At 39.7% G+C, this 8,307-nt stretch overlaps 1 long non-coding RNA gene across 1 annotated transcript in view; it reads right to left on the minus strand.

Moving 5' to 3' along the window:
* The window catches only part of LOC144222393 (uncharacterized), a 54,239-nt gene that overhangs the window by 45,706 nt on the left and 226 nt on the right, over positions 1–8,307 (minus strand). The gene's annotated exons all lie outside the window — the stretch shown is intronic.

Consider the following 8,307-nt stretch of genomic DNA (forward strand, 5'->3'; position numbering starts at 1 on the left):
TCTTCGGCCATACCGAGGCATAGGTCTTGGTGGTTTTAAATTCTGGGTATGTCTTAATCTACCTCTATTTCTTTTTTTTTTTTTTTTTTTTTTTNCTGCAGGCACTCTTCCACCCCAGCGTTTTCCCTTCATGAGTAGCGGTTGCACCCACATCTCAGAATTTTCTTTTACACTTTAGTACGCGGGAAGCTTATGCGAGTAAGCAATTTCAAGTACAAAAGTTTATCGTCCTCTCTCTTCTTTTCCTTTAGGGAGTTAAAAGAATTCATTTATAAGTTTTTATTTTCAAATGGAAATCCATCCATATCCATAAAGACTTAATTCTGTGTTTAAGTGCCGTTTCTTTTTCTACACAACACTGGGTAAAGAATATTGAAAGGCATCTCAGGACAAAGTCATAAAGCTTAGGACAAAGTTTGACTGGAAAGTAACAGGGGTTCCTCCCTGGGACCCTCACATTGATACCTCACATTGGTTTATCCCTTGTTCTCTTCTTCCTCTGTGCCTCAGTCGCCAGGGTATTTGCAATCAAGAAAACACTGCTCTCAAAGAAGAGAACTACTAATCGTTTAGTTGATGGTGTAAATTTAGATCATTTTGTTGCTTCTCCTAGAAGTATTTGTGCTTTAACCTTTGTCCCCTATTAAAGAAACTGCAAGTATCATGGGAGCCTTACTCTGACTCTAAAAAATACACAGCGATGCAACCTTAACCCTCATGTAAGCCCCAAGAAGAACACTAAATAAAACTAGGGCTGTAAAAATCGTTAACTTAAAGCTTATGGAACTCGAAGGTTATACAACTGGTAACAGTAATGTGATTTCCCCCATTTTTTTTATATGGATGAGAATGAAGGGAATGTTTGGAATTCTTGGGTTTGGCAGTAACAGGATGAATGGCTTCTCCTGGTGGTAAATGTCATTGTTTGCCGTTTCATAGCAGCCTTCCTGATTCCATAATTAAAAATCTAACACATTCATCTCACATGGAAATATCAAAACAATATATGCCCATTCCGTTATATATGTTTTCACTTCATCTGCCCCAAATTAGTTTTGCAAATTAAAATGTATCCACTTGATATCATTTTTCTTACATGTTTGCCAAGTTTTGGAGCAAGAGAATGATTGTAGTAAATGATACATATTTTCCTTTCTTATAATTTATCACTTTATTCTTTGATAGTTTATTTGTTTGGGAGAAGTGGCCTATCAGTTATGGGTTATGTGCAATGGGGTTTTGAAAAATAAAACTATTTAAATGGTTAAACATGAGATTCACGGAAATGTAACTGGATTCTCATTAATCCCATTTCTCCTACCTTGTGTAGATAGGTTATTGCTAGAGTTACAATATTTATTTTTAAAATATTTTATTTGAACTGTGAAAAGTGGTTCATATAGTACACTTTGTGGAACAATTTTATATCACTGCCCCTTATGAAAAGTTCAGTCTCTGTGTATTTAATGGTAACACTTGAGTAAAGCCTACAACATTGTAAGTTGAGAACAGACATTGTTAATGTAAAAACACTGGGCTGTTTCCTCACCCCACACAGAACATTTGGAGCTTCTCCACCACGTATGGAGCAGATCTAAAGATACCTGCTCCCTTGACTCCTTCTCTGTCTAGGCTGGAAAGTATAGCTGTATGAGAAACTAGTTTATGGAACAAGTTAAATCACTGAGCCCCTTAAGTTACCATTGTACAAACCACAGATAACCCTTGTCCTTGAAGCATCATTGGGGAAATAAACTTTTCATTTTTAATAAACTATTTTGGCCACAACCCACAAAGCCTGTGTGAGGGTGACTATAACATCTTTTAGTTTGGTATAAATATATGTTCTTGTACAGTTGAGATGCCTATAGTATATTATATATTTTAAGAGAAAAAAGTGATTTATTATGGATTACAGGTCGTAAGTGGGCAAATAGACATAATTCCTGATGTTCACTAGTAGTATCTCCCATTGAGATGCTGGAAGTTCAGTGTAGTGGAGGGCCTGAGGCTTGGGGTTAAATGAGAATCAATCAGTTGTAACATTTTGTCTTGGAAAAACAAGGAGAGATTGACGCCAGAGGGTTTTTCAGTGATCCGAGCTTGATGAGAGCTTGTGCACAGATGTGGAAGTGGCTTTCTAGAGATGAGACTGGAGACATGTTAGAGCTGGGTAAATCATTTGAAATTACCACATAATGTATTTTCTACCTTGTTTATCTGAAGACAGAAAAATCCACGTGTCTGGGCGTACCAGGTTCTGGGGACATTGCTGCTCTCTCTTCTGTTTCAACAGTTAGGTCCATAAATAAAGAACAGTATACACTTGGGATCCTGGAATTTCTGACATAACAAATTGGTAGGGAGCATGGAACATTGAGTGTTGGTGAAAGTGTTGTGTCCCGAAACATCCCTCGCTGACAACCAAAAGACACGAAAGTGTATAGAATCAAAATAATGTGCATCACTTTTCACGCGCAAGCGGAATGTACTCTCTAACCCCACCATTGAAGCAGTTGCCCCTAGAACCACGCCAGTGTCTTCATGTTTCCCAACTGGAAAAGTACTTCATTTTTCATGTGTTTAAAGCTTACATTCAATTACACTCCCGGTCTCGGGGTCTAACTCTATACCTCCCTTTATTTTTCTGAAAGAAAAGGACGTGTTATTTTTGTAATGCCAATGTCCTGTGGTTAAATAAAAGCATCAGTTCAGTCTATCAGAGCAATAGCAAGTTACCCAGCAGCTGAAATAATAAGCTTTCTTTTCCTGAACAGGCCAGAGACCTGATGTGCGAGTCTCAAGGAAGCAAGACTCTAACGTAGTCTGTCCATTGTTAGTGCGTGTCGTTCCTGATGCACTAGTTACTTTTAGTGGCCTTGAATGAGCTTTGTGTTTACTTCCTCTGTTGTAAGACTGGTTATGAATAGAAGGTCAGTAATGGTACAGATTAATATAATTCTAAACAATAATTAGATAGGAGCCTGGTGTTACGAGTGAAAGGGTATAATTGAGGTAAGAAGGAAGTGAAAATGTACTGAAAGATTCTACGGTTGAAGGCAGAGCAGCAATTATAGTAAGTGTATTTTACAAATATGCATGTAACTAGAGGCTTCCCTGGAAATATGTAAGTGTTAAAAGGTCAGTTTTTCACTGGTTATCTTGGCCAAATGCCTTCAGAATTTATCGAAGATATTAGATAAAAGAAACTAAAATCATTTCACTTAATTTTTTCCCTGAGTTACAAAGAAATAAGTTTATGTAATCTTCTCTGAATGGTTCTTCTGAATTCTTTTCTGAGTGAATGTTCTCTGGATGCACTATATCCCCATTCCAGCCGCGGATGAATATGTTCTCTAGCACAAGGCAGCATTATGAGGAATTATTTTTCAGTATGTCTCTTCATACCAGTAAACACTGTAGCAAAATTTCCTAAACGCTCCCTCCCATGTTTTTTTCTTTATGGGAACTAAAGAACCTAAAATATTAAAGAGTTACCTCCAGCACATTCAGAAGGTTAAAGCCATTTAAATTTCCTTCCCAGAGAATTTGAGATAAAATACTTGTCTTGGATACTCCTTTAAAAACAACTTTATATTCATTCAGCAAATTCTGGCCAAAAAAAAAAAATTCTTCTTAAAACATTCTGGTACAATATAAGAAATAGCAAACTAAAATGTATGTGGTGTCTGTAACCTCATCACTACCAATAAAGCTGCATTCAGTAAGAGCTTAGTCAGTGATCCATCTGGACAGTTTTGTAGTGTCCTTTGTGTGATGACTGGGGTGTTTGGTTTTTTTGTCTAGTTTTCATGGTGATTCACTTCAGCAAAAACACAACAAGAAAAGAAATGACAAAGAATCAAAGAGCTGTTTCAATTGTTTGAAGACTGGTCAAGGAAAAATGTATTTTTATACATTGATAGTGATTTGCTGTGTAGCTCAGACAAAAGCCTGTGTTTGGTCTACCTCAGCCCTGACCACTTGGAAGTCATAGATAAAGGGGTTTCTAGTCTCGTCCCTGCCCTGACCACAGCCGACCTGGCACGCACGCTAGTTCATCATCATTTGCGATGAAACTGCATGTTAGGAAATGAAACTGTATGTTGTGCCAATGAACCCTCACAGCCTGACTTCCACCTCACCTTCCAAATGAGCAAATGAAATGTAACCAACAAAAGACACTCAGTCTTTGAGCTGATTTAGTTGTTAAAGAATAACACTCAGTTGAAGCTATTAGTCATTTCTAGAAAATTCTAAATGGCAGCAATGGCTTTTTCATAAACTCCTCCAACCTTTGCAACCATGAAAAGAGACTAGAATGGCCCCCAAACAGAAGCAAGTTGGTGCCACATTCCCAGTTTTGAGCTACAGGCAGATGCCCCAGAGTTTCCTTTTCTTTGAACTCCCACATTTATAACTCCAAGCTTCCTCATAGGTCTGCACTCCCTCCTGCATCCACATAGTAGTCCATTTATCCAATTCGTAGCACACGTGAAATTATTTAATGACACTAATGACACCTAAGGCACTCCAGTATGTATCAAAGGAATAACTATATTGCACACGCTGCATTTGGCAAATTTGATATGAAGACTAGAGACAGAAAGATATTCAAACCCACCTCGAGACTTTTTCCTCATTGGAGTCATAGGGGAAGTGCATTAGGAAGTCCATTTTAGGGAAGGGCCTTGAAGGAGGGAGGGAATCCAACCCACGCCCTCTAGAAACACTCTACTAGGCCCCTCTTTTCCTTGCTAGTCACATTCACAAGATGGGCTATAAACGTAGGTGTAGGATGCATTATTCCTTATGCCAGTGCCAATCTTGCACTCAGTTTCAGAACAGACATGATCCTTAGAGAATCGTGAGGCAGGGAGGTACTTTTCCCCAACCTTTGGGCAAATACGATGGTCTCTGGTTAGCTAACGATCCAATATGGCTTCTTTTCTTATCCCTTTCAGAGAAGCACCTTTTAAAGTCAGTCTTACTCATCCTGGAGAAATTACTGTTCAGATTTTGCCTTGATATTCAGTCATAGCTATAGAAGTGATTGCAACTTCTTCAAAAAAAGACCTCTTAAAATTACTACTTATCTAGTGCAGATAAGGGTGATATATCAAAATGGAAGAAACAAGACCTTGATTATAGTGACAAACTGTTCTCGCCACTCTACCTCCATCCCCACTGTTGCAACATCTGCCCACAGGAGGGACGTGTCCGGTGATATGAATGGAGGACTTACGTCTTTTTATCTAGCTGTTTTTGCTTTGTGCTCACATTTAGGTTATCACCATGGGCTCTGAATTCAGAAATTCTTTTTCCATCTTGGAGACACCATTACTGACAATTAGAGGAGGAAACTAAGCAGGATCTGGTTTTGGTGAGCCAGGTATGGAAATGACCAATGTCAATTCCACCTACTACATCACTTTGGCCAGAACTATGCATATGGCCGTACCTAGAGACAAGGGAGCTGTAGAAAAAGACTTCGTGTGAGCCCAAGAGGAAGAAGAAAGGATTTCATATGGCATTGTCTCTGCACATTGAATGATTACATCTTGGAAACCACAGCTCTCATCTTCCTCCCATACCTCTGATCCTGCTCTGCGTGTCTTTCTTTGTCTCCCTCTCTGCTCTAAGAGGCTGACCTCCAGGGAGTGCATCCTCTGGACTCAGACTCTTTGTTCCATAGGTTGTATTTACCCAATGAGGCATCAGGAGGGGGTAGAGGGCAGAAGAGGGTGGTTGGGGTATCTCTTTCCTGCCCTTCCAGGCTTCCGCACTGCATGCAGTCTGGCCATGGCTGCAACTCTCTGCAGCTACTGCTCCTGCTGGAGGCCCTCCTCCCTGCCTCCCCCTCTCCCACACACCAGCACATCACAGCCCTGCAGCTCCTGGATGTTTCCTTGCCAGTTTATGTACATTCTGCCCCCCTTTCAGAATATATTCCTTGAAAATGAGAATCTGGTCTGCCCTGTTTGCTGTTGTACCTCTAGTGTCTAGAACAATTCTTGGTGTGCAGTCAGGGTTATCAGTATTTTTTGTTGAGTGAATGAATGAATGAATGAATGAATGAAATGATAAAACCATCATGACTTACCGCTTGCTAGATTCCTATTCCAATGATATTCATTTATTCACTCAATAAATACTTATTGTGTATCTACTATATTCAAATCACTCTCCCTTATCCTGGAAGAGGTAAGCACAAATACTGTATACGACCATAATAATAGGTCTTCTCTAAACCAGTGGCAGCCAAAAGGTACATTGCCAAGAAACAGTACAAGTCAAAGCAGTTATCCAACCAAACCTTTACTGTACATTTCTGTTTTTAAAAAATCTTTCAGGGGCGCCTTGGTGGCTTGGTTGGTTAAGCATCCAACTTTGGTTGAGGTCACGATCTCACGGCTCATGGGTTCGAGCCCCACATCCGGCTCTATGCTGACAGCTAGCTCAGAGCCTGGAGCCTGCTTCAGATTCTGTGTCTCCCTCTCTCTCTGACCCTCCCTTGCTTGTGCTCTATTTCTCTCTCTCTCTCAAAAATAAATAAACATTTAAAAAAGAAAGAAATATTTGTAAAAAAACATCTCTCAGAAGATTGATAATATTTCTATAGTTATTTCCCCATTAAATTTTTTTAAATCTCATGCTTTCTCTCTATAATTGCCAAATCTTCAAAAGCAAATTAGTACTAGTTTCAGCACTTAGCTGGCAAGTGTTTATTTAGTGTATTTATTTTAGTAATAAATATCTAGTGTCCATATTTAAACTGTGTATTCAATATAGTTATGTATATTCATATACACATTTGATAGAATATATATAGGTATTTATATATATAGCTATATTTATATACATTCTATCAAATGATGTGCACATATATATGTATATTTAGTAAGCACTAAATAAACACCAGCTAAATGCTGAAACTAGTCTTATTATAAATATATACGTGTGTGTGTATGTATGTGTGTATATACATGTATATGTATATATATGTATATATATACTATATATAGTGAAATATACATATGTATATACATATGTATATTTCACTATTATAGACTGAATGTGTCCCCTGAAATTTACATGTTGAAACCACGTATGATGACATTTGGAGGTGGGGCCTTTGGGAGGTACTTCGGTCCTGAGGGTGGAGCCGCGTGATGGGATCAGTGTCCCCACAGAAGAGGAAGAGAGTCAGCTCTCTCCACCCCATGAGGATACAAGTAAGAAGGCCATCTGTAAACCAAAAAGAGGGCCTTCGCCCAGAATCCAACTCCACTGGTGACCTTATTTCAGATTTTCAGCCTCCAGAACTGTGAGAAATAAAGTATTGTTTAAGCCATGTGGTCTATAGTACTTTTTTTATGGCAACCTCAGCCCAAGCTGACTAAGAAACAGAGATAGGGAGATAAAGAGAGATAGAGACATATCTATATTTATGTCATGTCACTACATACATGCATTCTCAGCGTTATAGCCATTCTGACTCCAGCACCTTACATTACATGACAGTTAAATGAGTTAATAGGTAGTGTTCATTTCTTTAAATACTTCTTGAGGGCAGCTGTGTTCATGGTGGCCACATGTCGGAACCTGAGAGGTTTGGAGCCTACCCATCAATGCCCAGAAGACTTCTTCTGATTCAGGAATGAGCGATAAATGGAGGGGCTTCTGGGAACAGGGTCTCTGCAGCCTGAACCTGGCACCCTTCAAACCCCCACACCAGCCTCCATCAGTGGTTCTCTCATTTCTCTCAAGGTTAAAGGTACGGAGGACAAAGCAGAGACCTGAGTGATGAACAGTAAGGCTCTAGGCCTGAATTCATCAGAGATACTAGGAGAGTGACATGTTGCATTAAAAAGATAAAAAGTGGGGGCCTGGGTGGTTCAGTTAGTCAAGCGTCTGACTTGGGCTCAGGTCATGATCTCATGGTTTGTGAGTTTCAGCCCCACGTCAGGCTCTGTGGTGACAGCAAGGAGCCTGCCTTGGATCCTCTGCCTCCTCTCTCTCTGCCCCTCCCCTGCTTGTGCTCACTCAAAAATAAATAAAACATTAAAGAAAGAAAGAAAAAGATAAAAAGTGGCACACTCAGCTGAGAGGGAGATCTGCCTGTTCTTCAAACACACAATACGGAGGCACACTTCTGAGAGTGATGTGGTGGACGGGAGGCTGACCCTGGGCAACCTTAGGAGCCCCCATTGAAAGTGGCAGGGCCATTAGAAGAGAGTCTCCCCACGGAATTGAGACAAAATTGGCTCCACAAAAATCCACTAAATACTAAGACATTGTCAACAT

This window comes from Crocuta crocuta, unplaced genomic scaffold, assembly GCF_008692635.1.
Source record: "Crocuta crocuta isolate KB4526 unplaced genomic scaffold, BGI_CrCroc_1.0 scaffold525, whole genome shotgun sequence".
Lineage (NCBI taxonomy): Eukaryota > Metazoa > Chordata > Mammalia > Carnivora > Hyaenidae > Crocuta > Crocuta crocuta.